Below are 16224 nucleotides of genomic sequence, written 5' to 3' on the forward strand. Positions count from 1 at the left end.
CATGCTTAATAAAAGCTAAATTTAGTTATTAATGGTACGTGATTGCATTCATGAAACACATTAATGCAAAAACAGTGTATGGGAAAGTACTAATCTTTTCACTATTCACTCAGCGATTTGAGGATCATGTAATATCTGGTCATCCTCTGAAGAACAGACAGAATCAATGGTATCCATAAAAGAAGTGGCAGATTTGGGGAAAACAATGGGATGCTTAAACTAAAATTATTTTAAGCTGTACTTAAACAGAGGGCCAACTGTGTAGTAGACAATTCCAGTGGCTTATTATAAACATCGCTTCCTTAGACCCATTTTACTAATCCTTGTGAATTATAAAACATCATACTTTATATAGTAAGATAGGTTTAACAGAAAAATTGCACTTCAAGTGGCTGAGACAACAGTATTTCTCAGCTGAGTGTTGTATGCAAATTCAGTGTTGCAGTTAAACACCTTGGGGGGCAAAAGAAACAGGCAGAATGTCAAATGTTTGTTTTGCCATTAATAATGGGAATTTCTGTAGGAAAAGCTAGCTTGATAATACCAAAAGGTGTGATATAAATAATGTAACTTACCATGATTCCTCATTAGTGACACTGAAATTTAGAGTTGAGAGGAAAGCATATATTTTCTCTACTCTTTTTTGGTTGGTTAGTTTGTTTTCCATTTGCTGGTGGAGGTGCCCTGGCCTGTCCATGTGCCTGCGCCGCCATCTGCTGGGGGCGTACCGATGTCCTGCTGCTTCCCCTTGGAATGTCAACCGCTGCCTCTTGTAAAGCTTTCGGTAAAGAAGAGGTACTCTGTAATGGCTCGCGTCCTAATAAAACTGAAAGGTTTCTACTCTTGTCCTTATGATGAGAGGAGTAGATAATACGAACTCCCCCACAGCCCAGTAACCTGTAAGCTGCCACTGGTCAGCTGAGAAACAAGAAGTGTTTATTAACTCTTAAGAACCCCCAATTTTGTCCTGGGTACCTAACAGGCCTGCAGTGTGATACATGATAGGTTGTTCTTGAAGGAAACAGAACATGTTACAAGTTAGCCTTGCTGGGAAATGTTATTTATTGCCAGATGAAAATGTAGTACTAATATTTAGAAAGCAGCAGTTGTATTTTATTGTTTGATTTAGGTTTCAACAACGTTGTAGAGTCACTTAAACAAGTCTAAGGCAAACAGCTTCAGGACTTCTCCCTTCAAGATTAATACTATGTAACGCTAGAGAAAGAAGTACTGTAAAATAGTAGTGTATTTATATGGCTATAGACCTGATTCCAGTCAACCTTCTGCCTTTCAGGGGTTACTTCCATAATAAAAGGCCATGACTGTTTGTCAAGATTCCTGTTATCTCCAGGTGCTCACTAACATGTAGCAGAATGAGATTTCACTTACCATATTTTATTAGTGATTGTCCACATTTGTGTATTTCTTCCATCATGGGTCCAAGATAGAAATATTTGACTCTGTAAACGGTCAATTAACCCTCTTGAATGCCTCCAATAGTAATGATAAAGTGACAAATTGTACTGATAGGTGCTTCTCAAGTCTGAAAACGTGTGCATTCACTATTATTCATCATTTCCCCCACAGCTACAATGAAATCAAGTAGCAGTTTTAAATCAAAAGGAATCTTTTTGCCATTGCATGTAATTCTGGAATTTACTGCCACGGGCTGTGCTAGAAACCAAATATATAAACAACTACAAAAAGGAATCCGAACTCTAGGGAACACAGATCCTTCAATAGCTGTTAAAATTAAGGAATGCAATCTCCCTACCCCACTGAGTTCCAGAACCTGAGAAAATATACTGAAAGAATGCCTATTCTTATCCTTTCCCAAGTGTTTCCTTTTGGCAGATATAAGGGTGGAGAATACTCTTTACATATCCTTTTAAAGATGCTTGAAGAGGTTAGACTAATAATTCCATCTGTGATTGAAACATCCCGGAATGAGCAATAGTAGATTACCTAGAGTGGCTGATCATTGATAGGGTGAGACATCATTTAACTAAGTCTACACCAAAGAGAGTTGTTCAGGATATGTAGTCTGTGTTTCTTGCCTTGCTCTTTTCTACTGCTGCCTCATAACTCTGCTTACATAGGATTCTGCAGTTGAAAGGAGGTGGAGGCACAGCTGGTGTTCTCTGCCCTCAGGTCTTCTGGAGGAAGCATAGGGCTTGCAGGCTGCAGGCGTATCATGCAAATACAGGTACTCCTGGCCAAAAGGATTCCAGCTAGAACATAAGGTGTATGCACCTCAGTAGCTGGGTGTGATTATGGACATCTACATCCTAAAAACCCTCTAGTTGCTACATGATCAAAGACTTCTCATTTCTTCTGTAAATTAGTACCTGAAAAGAACTTTAATTCTGAATAATTTGAGCTGATAATAGATTTGGTAAATAGCCCAGATATTCTTTTGGTTTACACTGAAACCTTGCATTTTTCCTAGGCTACTACTTATACTGGTTACATCTGGATTAGTACAAAGAAATGAGATTCACAGAAGGCTTTTGCCTGCCAGGCTATTCATGTAGTCTTCAGATTATTAAATACTGATAATGAAAGAAGATAGTGTTAAAAAATTATAGAGCTTGTGAAATGCAATACCTTTCAGCACTACAGTCCAAGAGATGCGCTATATGAAACCTGTGACTCTTGAGGAAATTTGAGGGGCGTAAAGTGGAGTGATAAATATGCTGTATCTGAGAGTTTATCAATCTCTCTTTGCAAGGGTGTCACAACAGACAGTGATGTAGGATTTGTTGGGCTGCAACAGTGTTAGCCTTAGTTTGAAGTCTGTCGATCTTGCCCCAAGAGACAATAACATTACTATTCTTCAATGACAAGAAAATATGTTCATCACCTCTTGAGTTCTTTTAAGCTATTACGAACACGCAGTGTTGTGTCAGCCCAAGGCAGCTGATTGCATTCAGCATCAATAGCCTGCTTTCTTCAGATAAGTGCATTAATCATGCTTTATCACTCAGATTACCTCTATTTTTCCTGTATCCCTAAATGTTACCAGAGCAAGGTGTTTTCCAGAAAGAGGTGTTCTGAGAGAAGAGGAATATAAGTCTATGAAAGCAACACCTTTTCTGGTCTCAGTGTTGTGGGTTATGTACCAAAAAACCAGCTATTCCAAGTATCTGTGGGCATTTCTCAGGAGGCCGCTATATTAAAAACAGCCAGTGTATAGTCCAGGCTGTGGTACCAATGCAGGAGTACCAGTGTGCTCAGAATGCTCAGATCTCAGTGTCATCTAGACTTGCGCTGAACAGATTTAGAGGATGTTTTGCTAAACATCATCTACTTTATTAATACTCAGCTATAGGCTCTAAAAAAGTACAAGAGAGAAATGAAACTACTGAAAGGTATCCAGTGAAGGGCCACTGAGATGACTAAGGACTCTTATGAAGAAAGGCTGAGAGTGCAGGGACTGCTCACCCTCCAGAAGAGAACGGTCAGGGTGATCTTATTAATGTACACCAATATACGCAGAAGATGGAGCCAGGCTATTTTCAGTCATGCCCAGTGACAGGACTCTTCATATTGGCTGGACACCAGGCGCCCACCAAAGCCACTCTCTCTTCCCCGCCCCCCCCAGCTGGACAGGGGAGAATATGATGAAAGGGTCATGGGTTGAGAAAAGGACAGGGAGAGATCACTCACCAATTTCTGTCACAGGGAAACCAGACTTGACTTGGGGGAAAAGGGTTTAATTTACTACTAATCAAATCAGAGTAGGGTAATGAGAAATAAAAACTTCATCTTCAAACACCTTCCTCCCACCCCTCCCTTCTTCCCACGCTTAACTTCACTCCTGATTTCTCTGCCTCCTCCCCGCAGTGGCACAGCGGGACGGGAATGGGGGTTGCGGTCAGTGTATCACACGTTGTCTCTGCTACTCCTTCCTCCTCAGAAGGACTCCTCGCACTCTGCCCCTGCTCCAGCGTGGGGTCTCTCCCACGGGAGACAGTCCTCCACAAACTTCTCCTACGTGGGTCCTTCCCACAGGCTGCAGTTCTTCCTGAACTGCTCCAGCGTGGGTCCCTTCCCCGGGGTGCTGCAGCCCTTCAGGAACAGACTGCTCCAGCGTGGGCCCCCCACAGGGTCACAAGTCCTGCCAGCAAACCTGCTCCAGCGTGGACTCCTCTCTCTACAGGTCCTGCCAGGAGCCTGCTCCACCATGGGCTTCCCATGGGGTCACAGCCTCCTTTGGACATCCACCTGCTCAGGTGTGGGGTCCTCCACGGGCTGCAGGTGGATATCTGCTGTACCACGGGCTGCAGGGTGACAGCCTGCCTCACCATGGTCTTCACCATGGGCTACAAGGGAATCTCTGCTCCAGCACATGGAGCTGCTTTTTCACTGACCTCGGTGTCTGCAGAGTTGCTCCTCTCACACATTCTCACTCCTCTCCCTGGCTGTTTTTTCCTCCTCCTTAAATACGTTATCCCAGAGGCGCTACCACTGTCACTGGTGGGCTCGGCCTTGGCCAACGGCGGGTCTGTCTTGGAGCCGGCTGGCATTGGCTCTACTGCACATAGGTGGAGCTTCTAGCAGCTTCTCACAGAAGCCACCCCTGTAGCCCCTCTGCTACCAAAAGCTGGACACACAAACCCACTACACACAGAGTTAAACAACAGCAGCCGGAGTTATGGGCAAGAGGCAAAGGGCACAAACTGAAACACAGGAGTTTCCGTCTGAACGTCAGGAAACACTTTTTCCCTGTGAGGGTGACCGAGCACCGGCACGGGGTGCCCAGGGAGGCTGTGGCATCTCCAGCCCTGGAGAGAACTCAGAAGCCATCTGGCCACGGTCCTGGGCAGCAAGAGGGTTGGAGCAGGTCACCTCCAGAGGTCCTTCCAACCTCAGCCTTTCTGGGATGCTGTGATAAAGAGGCTTTGCCAAAAGCACGTGTAGACAAGGCTGAAGCCACTGTTACCCATCAGCTGATAAATGAGTGCCTATAATGAGGGAAGGTGGATTTTAAAAATGAGAAGTGCTGATGCCTCCAGTAGTTGAATACCAGGCAAGGAGGGGGAGGGCTTAGAGGACCGAACGATCTCAGGATGTCCTTCTGAAGTTCTTTAGCAGCTTAACTCTATGTGGATTTTAAGAGGTACGGGTGAGCGCCTATATTTACTTCAGAAAGGCTGATCTTTTGTGGCGCGGTTGCGCTGTTGTAGGCATCTGAGCTACCTGTTTCTAGAGCTTGCTCACGGATTTTACGTGAGCTTTTGTTTACAGCGCAGAGAGAGCTGACAGTTAACAGGAAGAGGGAGGCAGGGGATGGAATTTGAATAATGAAGGCATGGAGTGACTGGGGTGACTTTATCGAGCCAGTCGCAACAGGCTCTGCCTTGCTTAAGCCGTGGTCAGATGCCTCAGGTCTGTTTACACTAACCGCCTCACTTTGGCATAACTCTTGACGTGCCCAGAGTGAGGACTTGGGGAGACAAAGGACTGTTCGCTCACTCGCGCAGATGATGGTCCGAGCGAAAAGAATTGCCTTGGAGAAAGTACAGACATGCTGCGCCTTGCTAACCGAAGGTGAGACTTTTCTCTCAAGCTGAGATTTGTGGAGAATTTCTATAGCCTTGGGAGAGAAAAACACCGTTGTGTGCAACCGACAGATTTTTCAGGGCCTCCCCCACCCATTTTATTTTATTAAATAAGTATTTTGCCTTCACTTAAATGCGGATGGGGGAAAGGGAGCCTCTCTGCATCAGTTTAGAACTGTAGCTCTGGAGGTACCTGGGTTGGTCCTTGAAACTGCTGAACTATGTACGTTTTAGGCAAGGCAGCCTATTCTTAGGGCTCCGTTCCCCTGTATATCTTTCAAACAGCAACTGCACGCCATGGCGAGGATCGTGTACATCTGCCACAGTCCTTAAAACAGATTGACCCGAGATGCCAGTCTACATAGAAATGCCAGAAAAAGGCCATCCGAATTAGGATAAATTATAGAATCGCAGTTGAAACCAGGATACAAGTGTTGCGATAGACAGTGACAGGAGTTACACTGATCCTGGAAAATAATTAGCACATTTTCTAGGGGCATAGTAACAGGGCTTTTTGTCCACCTTACCCTGTAGAAAGGGATAGAACAGAACAGAAAAAAAAAAAAAAACAAACAAAAAAACCCCACCATCAAAGTATAGTTTGACCTGAAGTTTCCGTTCTGTAAAAAAATAAAACAAAAACAAAACAAACTGGAGAAAAGCAGGTGGGACTCCAAAAAGGCTAATAAATGAAACAAACCTGAGGCTAAGAGGATATACCTGAGGAAGGAGAAAGGTATGTATTAATCCTCCAAAGGAGCGTTGAGGGAAGAGGCAACCTCTGAGATGACTTAGTGAATCTGTAGAAAGATAGATTGCTGTTTTCTTAGGCACCGAGCGCAGCCATATGGGTAGGTGCTTCTCTCACCTCCGTCTGATGCTCCTGTATTTAGCTTTCACTCAGGCCCCAGAAATGTCCCGTCTGGGACGTGCTGTGACTGAAATCCCTTGGGGAAGCAGAGGGTATGGTGGTCGCTCCCTCTGCCGAGGGAGCTCTTCCATCCTGCGGGACAGGGACAGGACCGTCCCAGAGGTCCCCCCTTCAAGAGAGGAGAGTCACCCCCTTGGTGCCTTCACACCCCTGTGGTGTCCTGGCAGCTGTTCTTGGCATAGGGGGGAGCTCTTGGCTCTGTCTTGAGCCAGTGGGGCACCCTGGGGCCCTTTGCAAAGGGGCAGAGAGCAGAGCTTGGGCACTGTGCTTGGTAAGGGGGTACTGCTGCTCGCTGTGGGGCTCGCCGTCGGGGTGGTGAGCCAGCAGGCAGGCTGAGGTGAGTGGGGCAGGAGTGAGGTGCCTGCACCACGTGCCTTCCTGAGGGTTATGGCCGCCACTCCTTCTCCCCAGCAAGTCCCTCCCTTGCAGCAAGTCACCTGGGGACAGAGAGCAGTGGGGATGTCACTTGGTTCCGGGGAAGGAGGGAGGTGAACGGGATGCTCCAAATGCCGGTATCAGTCTCCTCTCACCCTTCAAAAAGTGCCGAGACTGCTTTCTCCTCCAGAAACCACCATCAGAACTTCGTCTCTCACGGGTGGATGAGTTCACGTCCTTTTCACGCAACGCTTATGGAACTTGTCTCCTCTCTCCTTACCGGTCAGAGTGAGGAGCCCCAGGTGTTCCACAAACACACCACCACGATGGTTTTCTTTTTCCCTCCTGTGTTTGGTCTTCGTACACCCCATGGAGGGTTTTTAAATCTTCACTTCTCATTTTGTTTTCTTCCTAAACAGAGAATAAAACACCCAGGGGTAACTTTCTCCCTGGATACCTGTGATTCAAAAAGGAACGGCACAGCTGCCAGCAATGTTTCAACATGTACAAAGCACTTTTTTTTGGTTGTGAGGAGTGAAAATCTAGACTGTGTAATCAGTAAATGAACAGCACAGAGGATGCATCTATCTCTCTGGGGCTTTTTTGGTCTATTTTTTTTAATACGGACAGAAAGCCCACATTTAAAAGACGGGAAACTAGATAAGATTTGATTAGAAACCTTGATATGGAGAGTATCTTCCACAGCACATATGCCAAGAGATCACAGAAAACAGCTATAGGGAGTTCCTCTGCTTTCTCTGGTTTAAAATGTTAGCGCTCTCTTGAGCTAGTTTTACTCGGTCTGGGTAGCAATTGTGTGCAGAATCCTCCTGCCCAGTCACCACTTAGGCTGGGAATTGAACAGGCACACTTTAAATCTAACTATTTTACACGTTCTCTAAGGAACAGGTATTTCTTGGATTTTATTTATGAAGTAGAAGATAAGGAGGTAGAAGATACATTTGGAAAAAAACACAAAGCGATTGCTGCTGGTAGCAAGTCCTAAAATTAGAACAGTTACTGAAGCTAGAACAGTAGCAGAGACCCCCCCATAGGATGCCAGCGCTACAGGATGAGGAATATACGCAGGGAAGCAGAGCGTGTGGTACTTGTGAGCTTCCAGAGAATACGCGCGTGCTTCTGGAATTAAGGTTTTCACACTCGCTAAATGGATGCTTTCAGCCAAAGTACATGAACAACAGCAAAACACTTCTAGAAATGGATGTGTTGTAATACTGCGTTGTGAACCTTCGTATCACAGACTGGCATCAGAACGGAAATGTTTTCTTGTGTCCTTCTCTATGTGCACCTGCAAGACAGCAAGTCCAACTCAAAGCTTCGTGTCGTGCTTCTGAAAGCATTCGCTGAGGATGCTATGATTATTATTTTCATATTGAGATCTAAGTTTTTGACTTAATTTTATTGCTGCCAGATTTCAAGTTATTGTTTGTCAGTTGATTTGAACTGAGACAGTCCTTAATTTTTTTTCCTCTGTATTTTTCCGCTACAACAGTACAGTCTCATGTGACTGCTTGCCGGGCAAGAGAAAGGGAAACGCCACATTTGACAACGCTCCACGCCTGTTTCTCACCTCCTCGTGTTGTTACATGTAGAAAGGGCAGTAACAGATGGTGACACGTGCCGTCTTTGTCACTGTGTAAACATTCGAAGTGAAGTTCCAGAGAATTTCTGAGGTGTTGTAAGGCTGAAAAACTACTTGCTCAGCAAAAAACCAAGGTCTTAACAATAAGGGCACACAGATGTACGGAGATTAAACTGAGCTGAGCTTAAATTCTGGAGAAAGAGGCACATGCTGTTGTTTGTCACACCTTGGTGTAGTGACTGTCATGTTGTTCTAACCTCCATTCCCGTCCCGCTGTGCCACTGCGGGGAGGAGGCAGAGAAATCAGGAGTGAAGTTAAGCGTGGGAAGAAGGGAGGGGTGGGAGGAAGGTGTTTGAAGATGAAGTTTTTATTTCTCATTACCCTACTCTGATTTGATTAGTAGTAAATTAAACCCTTTTCCCCCAAGTCAAGTCTGGTTTCCCTGTGACAGAAATTGGTGAGTGACCTCTCCCTGTCCTTTTCTCGACCCGTGACCCTTTCATCATATTTTCCCCTGTCCAGCTGGGGGGGGCGGGGAAGAGAGAGTGGCTTTGGTGGGCGCCTGGTGTCCAGCCAATATCAACCCACCAGAGTGCATCAACACATCCACTGCAAAAGTTTCTAGGCAAACAAACATTTTGGTTCTGCTGCAGGAAAACATTTTTTCAAATAATGAAAAACATGTAGCTCGTTTTTTTTACGTGTCATAGTCACAAAGAAACACATTCCACTTCATTTATTTATTTCTAACTGAGATCTCAAAGCATTTTTAATTGTTTTATTTTTATGCCTTTGCAGTGCTACTCAGAGGAAGTAAAGACATGCCAGTCACGTGAAAATAATCACTAGTTTAAAACTGTACAGAAAGACTATTTTATGCTCTGTGGGACTCCTTTCAGAGAGAACTTAGGGCTCTCTGGTGAATATGCTTTTGCCTGTCCGGTAGGTGATTGGATCAAATTCAAAAGGAGCCATTAAATTGTCTATATTAAGTTGTGTATGTCATGTAATATTTTCTTTCACATCTCTGATCAATCTCTGATCAAAGAGACCCATTCAAAAATTTTAAAGCTCTGACTTCGAAGGGAAGAAGAAAATATATCTTCATTTTGACATAACTGAAGTTCACTTTGAGTAGGATTACTGGAGTCGGTCAGAATTTCAAAACTTTGTTTCATAGAAAAATCAGCCTTTAAAAATGGTTCTGGAAAAAAAAAAACAAAACCAACAACAACAACAAAACCCCCCCAAAACATTCAGCATCCTTAATTTACAGATGTCTTTTCTTTTTCTATATAAAAATATATTTTATTTTTAAAAACCAACACTATGTGCTACTGACTGCATACACCTGATAATCACTTCCTATGTTGGAATATAGAATTCTGCATGACATCGCGAGATTGGAGATGTGCCATCAGGTAGATCGCCAGATGATATACAGGAACGACTCTTTGCACAAACTGATGGGGGGAGGACAGAAGACTACGCACCAGTTTGAGAGATACCATCAAGAGAATAGACAGGCATGGCGCTTACATAAGAAATGTTGGCACCAGAAAAAGAAACATAACAGGGAAGCTCAGAGAGTTGCAACACATGCATTTCCCTGAAATGATGCTAGAGGCAACAGAATATTACCTAAGAGGGTAGAGAATGCAAGCTTAGAACTTTTGTTTCCAAGAAGAACTTATTCCAGCATTTCTGATACCTCACCAAAAGGGCCAGGCTGTGCCTCTTAGGATGTAAGCCTGGGCAAAACAAAAGCATCTCTGAAAACTCAGGTGGCAAGGCTACATCTAAACGGTGATTTTTCTTGCAAGCAGAGAAGAACGGTGGCCTTGGATGACTTACTTAATGGACATGAGTTCTGGATTTGTTATCCAGTGTTCTGATTGCCTGAACTATTGCCTTTGTGTTTTCAGAGATATCTTTTGTTTTGTCCAGGCTTACATCGTACGACACACAGCTTGGGCCTTCTGTTGAGCTATTAGAAATGCTGCAATAAGTTCTGTGAAAAGAAAGGTCTAAGCTTGCGTTCTCTACCCTCTGCAGGCTTGTAAAGGAAAAACCAAACCAACTTACCTGTCGTGGTTCAGCCTCAGCTGGCAACTGAACACCACGCAGCCGCTCGCCCACACACACCCCCCCACCCCTGTGGGATGGGGAAGAGAATCGGACGAGCAAAAGAACTTGTGGGTTGAGATAAGCACAGTTTAATGATTACAATAAAATGATGATGATAAATGGTTATGATAATAATGACAATAATGTTAATATAATAAAAGGGAAAAGGAAGGAAAGGGAAAACAGGAAAAAAACGCAGAAACACGAACGATACAGCCGCTCACCACCCGCCGACCGACGCTGCCCGTCCCCGAGCCGCGATTGCTCCCTCCCTCCCCCGGCCAGCCCCTCCCAGGTAGCATACTGGACATGACGTTACATGATATGGAATATCCCTTTGGTCAGTTTGAATCCGCTCTCTTAGCTGTGCCCCCTCCCCTCCCAGCTTCTTGTGCACCCAGCAGAGCATGGGAGGCTGGACATGTCCTTGACTAGTATAAGCGCTACCCAGCAACAGCCTAAACATCTGTGTGTTATCTCAACAGGTTTTTTTTCCATGCTAATTTCAAAGCACAGCACTATACCAGCTAGAGTGAAGAAAATTAACTCTATCCCAGCTGAAACCATGACAGTACCCTAATTTTGCTTTTGCAGGAGTTAGCTGTACGGCATTTCTCAGTGGGGTAGCACCACATCTGTCTTTGGCATGAACTGTTGTTCCATACTTGAGGAGCTTTTAATGTCCTGCACAATATGCAACATGAAGATGAGTTTTATCATCTGAGGCTTGACAACTCAGCTATCTACCCTATAACACAAAGGCACTCTATTGATTAGGGAAAAATGTAGCAGCAACACACTAGCAAAGACCTCAGAATTCAGGACAGTTCAGGAGAGTAATAATATGAGGACAGATATTTCAGTTTGTCAGCTTCAAAATAGTAACTAAAAGTCATTAATATCTGATGGCTGCTCACGGGCCTATATAAAGTAAATGGGTGCTGTTAGTCAAGCGCAGTCAAAGAGATAGGGTTACTCTTTACAACACTTAAAAGTATGATTTGCTATGTATTAATGGACAGATTAAGAAATAATTCCTGTGATGGCAGGAACTCCTTCCAGCTAGTGAGTGTCCTCATACATGGGATGCTATTAGATACAGATCATTAAATACTCCTTTCCTCTATTAAATACCAGGTTGCTATTCTGATTCCAAAACTCCTGCTTCAAACTCATAAGAAATCCAGAACTCATGTCCATTAAGTCATCCAAGGCCACCGTTCTTCTCTGCTTGCAAGAAAAATCACTGTTTAGATGTAGCCTTGCCACCTGAGTTTTCAGAGATGCTTTTGTTTTGCCCAGGCTTACATCCTAAGAGGCACAGCCTGGCCCTTTTGGTGAGGTATCAGAAATGCTGGAATAAGTTCTTCTTGGAAACAAAAGTTCTAAGCTTGCATTCTCTACCCTCTTAGGTAATATTCTGTTGCCTCCAGCATCATTTCAGGGAAATGCATGTGTTGCAACTCTCTGAGCTTCCCTGTTATGTTTCTTTTTCTGGTGCCAACATTTCTTATGTAAGCGCCATGCCTGTCTATTCTCTTGATGGTATCTCTCAAACTGGTGCGTAGTCTTCTGTCCTCCCCCCATCAGTTTGTGCAAAGAGTCGTTCCTGTATATCATCTGGCGATCTACCTGATGGCACATCTCCAATCTCGCGATGTCATGCAGAATTCTATATTCCAACATAGGAAGTGATTATCAGGTGTATGCAGTCAATAGCACATAGTGTTGGTTTTCATTCTTTTGAAAAAAATGTTTTCCTGCAGCAGAACCAAAATATCTGTTTGTTTAGAAAGCTTTGCAGTGGATGTGTCAATGCACACAGTTAAACAACAGCAGCTGGAGTAACTAGGTAGTTTGTTTCTGCCTTCAGACATCATTGCTGTTTCTGTCAGTAGTCTACAGTTTACACAAAATTTGGGCTGAAAACTGCTAGCTGGGTAGTTTTTTTCCTGCACTGTGACAAGTGAGTGAATATTGAAAAATGACACATTTTTTGTCCTTATGAATGTCTATTTGAAGGTGAGGGGAAAGAGTTTAATTCTGTTATACTGTATTAGGGGGGTAGAAGAAAGTATTAAGTATTTCTGCTTCTGGGGGAAAAAAAAAAAAGAGCAGCTGGGATTACCTTTTCTTTTTTTTCCTTCTTTCTTTTTTCCCTTTTTCCCCAGTCAGGTTCCTCCCAGGATTTGGGACTGAGGCCACAGCTCTGTGGGCATCTCACTCAGCGTAGGAGTTGATTGAAGATCTTCCCACCCTCAGCCTTTTGCTTCCATCTCTATTCTTGCTATTTCTGATTGCTCAGTATAACAGGTAGTGGGCCTTTCCAGTGAGCTGGATCAGAAAACTAATCGAGGTTGAAAACACTCTGCCCTTCAACATTTTTTCCCCAGGATTATTTTTTCACCCTCTGATTTTGATTACCGCTCAGTGTTCAGCCGTCTAAACAGCTGCGCATAGATGAAGTGATGTGGGATGTGAATGAAGAGACAGGTAACATGAGGGGTCCAAAACCTCCTAATCAAGCACTGCTCCCAAGTGCACCATGACTTAAGGGACAAAATGTTAATAACTAGGGAGAGAGAGCTGAAGGGAAAGTTCAGCTGTAAAATTAAGAAAAAGAGGGAGAGAGGAAGAACCCACAGTGACTAAGACTACCAGGTACTTGTTTCACCTAAACCAATCCAGATAAATGACTAGTCCTTTTCATGAGATAGATGCTGTTGACCCCTTTTGTAAGACCCTTCTTCTGAATTACTAGGAATTCTGTGGATTCCTATCCAGTGAAAAAGGCAATTATCTTATGCTAGCACAACTCTTGTTCCAAGCACTTGAGCACAAGCTAAATTTCTGATATCCTTATAATATTCTCAGTTATGGTCTTGTAAATTGTTTGTGCTAAAGCCCATTGAGAGGTCTATGAGAGACATGCGTTGGAATGTATGGGTAGAGTGTACTCATTTAAATACATAAAACATCTGGGAAATACATGTTTTAAGTGAACTGGTTTCTAAAGAGCTCTTTATACTGAAATTAATTGCAAATGCAGTGTCATAAAGCCATCTATTTGCAATTATGTTAATCTTCACTGATTTATCACTTCCAAAGTATGATCTTAAACTGGGAACTGAGCCCCCAGTTTACACTTACAGATATATTGTATACTGTGCATTGCACTAAGCCTTTTTGTTTTGTCTTAGTAAAACAATAATCTCAAAATGCTGTTTATTACAAGCAGGAACAGTGATGGGAGCCCAGGTGACATTTCCTTGTTCGTCCTGGGCAAAGAGAAAGACCTGGGTTGGGGCAAATATGTTCTGCAGATTAACACCCAGCTGTAGCTGTACGGCAGGTGGTATTGGCAGGACTCAGGGTTCTACAGCTCAAAAGCTGTATTTGGGGAACAAGGACTACCAGAGGTGGGTTCCACCTGACAGGGAGGCAGCAACATCTTTGTCAATGGGCTTGCAAAATTATTGAGGGAGACCTAAAGTTAGGTCCATCAGCGGGTGGAAGCGTACACCAAACAGAGCAACAGGGGAGGTTCTCTCCCACACAAGGGAGTTGGACAACCAAGGGCCTGCCTCAGGTGCAGCTTGGGAAACCAAGGTGATGGACTGGATGTCTGTGTGCAGTTGAAGAGTTGCGATGATATGGGAGTTAGAGACATGATGGGAGAGTTCATGTGAAGGAAGTATTGCAATGCATAGATACAGGCTCTTTCACAAAGACAATGAAGATGAGGGCTGGGGCTTGTTTTGTGCTCTATGTAAAGGGATGTACACAGTGCTATGGATTAAGGTTTACGAGCTTCTCGAGAGCATTCTAGTCAGGGTCGCAGTGAGGGCTGCAATGGCAACGTTGCGATCGCTGCCTACTCTAGGCTACCTCATCAAGGACAGTAGGTGGGTGAAAGTACCTTCAACTAGGGGGAAGTCATCTCTTGATCGCAGGTCCTGGTTCTCATGGGGGACTCTACAACCCCAAGATCTGAGAAGGCAATGTGGAGGAGGGACAAGCAATCCAAGAGATTCTGTGGACACTGAGGCCAGTTTTTTTGGTAAAGGTGCTGGACAGGCTGAATACAGGAGGTGCTCTCCTAGACCTGCTACTCACAAAAAAGAGGGAGCTGGTCAAGAAATGACAGTCAAGGGTAGCCTTGGCTGCAGTACCTGAGATAGCAGTGCTTAGGATCCTCACGGAAAGGTGCAACTGTTATTACTGGGGAAGCAGGGACTGCCATGATGGGGATTTTTCCGAGACAGCAAGTGAGTCTCAAATAAACAAGCATTGATTTATGCTGCAGCTATAAAGTAATTCATCTTTTGCTAACTAAAAATTAAGCATTAATCAAACATTAGTTAAGCCTTATTAGGTATATGATACCATGAGTGTGATGCTGAGCTGTTGGCTACAACCAGCGCCTATCTCTAGTCCTTGGTCTTCTTACAACTAAGGAAAGCAAACAAGTATTACATAATATTTCCTACTTTCAGTCAAGTTCTGTGGTATATCTGGGTGCAAGGCAAACAGCACGTATTTCACAAACAGGACTTCATATTACAGAAGTGAAGAAGAGACAGAGTAGACTAAAGACTCTGACTTTAGCGAAGCAGACTTTGGCTTCTTCCATGATCTAGTAGGCAAGATATCTTGGGAGGTCATCCTGAAGTTCAAAGGAGCCCTGGTGAGCTGGTTGATCTTTAGGAACAAACTAAAAGCAGAATAATGGTCCAACCTGAAATGCAAGATGGGACCTCAACAGGCTGGAGGAATGGGCTGGGCTGAGAGGAACCTCATAAAATTCAGCAAAGCCAAATGCATAATCCTGCACCTGACACAGAATAACTGTATAAATCAGTACAGGCTGGAGACTGAAATTTAAGTAGCAGCTGTGCAAAAAGGGCTTGGGGGTCCTATGGACAAATGAAGTATGAGCCAGCAAAGGGCCCTTGCAGCAATGAAAGCTAGCAGAAAGCTAACAGGCTGGGCTGCATTAGCAAAACAATTACAGCCAGCAGATTAAGGGGAACAATTACTCCCCTCTACTTGTCACTTATGCAGCCACATCTAGAATTCTGTGCCGAGTTTTGGGCCACTCAGTATAAGAGATTGACAACTTGGCAGGAGTGCATAAAATGTATTTCTGTTGGAATAGTAAGCATTGAAATTAAAAGTGGAAGAAATTGCTCGGACCATCACAGAATCACAGGTTGGAAAGGACCTCAGGGATCATCTCGTCCAACCTTTCTAGGAAGAGCACAGTCTAGACAAGATGGCCCAGCACCCTGTTCAGCCAAATCCTGAAAGTGTCCAATGTGGCCAAGTCAACCACTTCCCTGGGGAGATTATTCCAGTGGTTGACTGTCCTCACTGTGAAAAATTTCCCTCCCATGTCCAATCAGAATCTCCCCAAGAGCAACTTGTGTCCATTCCTCTCTCTCAATTTACCTTGAAATTTGAGTTAAATTTTATTTAAATATTGCAGCGCAGGGTACAAATTAAGTTCATATGACCTGGAGCCAAAAATACCACCACTTTCCTACAGGAACTATGTTCTTCCTTTGGCTTACTAAATAAGTCAGACACTTAAGCTACATGTTTTGCCTCAAGGTACTTGTGT

Source organism: Phalacrocorax aristotelis, chromosome 9, assembly GCF_949628215.1.
Source record: "Phalacrocorax aristotelis chromosome 9, bGulAri2.1, whole genome shotgun sequence".
Lineage (NCBI taxonomy): Eukaryota > Metazoa > Chordata > Aves > Suliformes > Phalacrocoracidae > Phalacrocorax > Phalacrocorax aristotelis.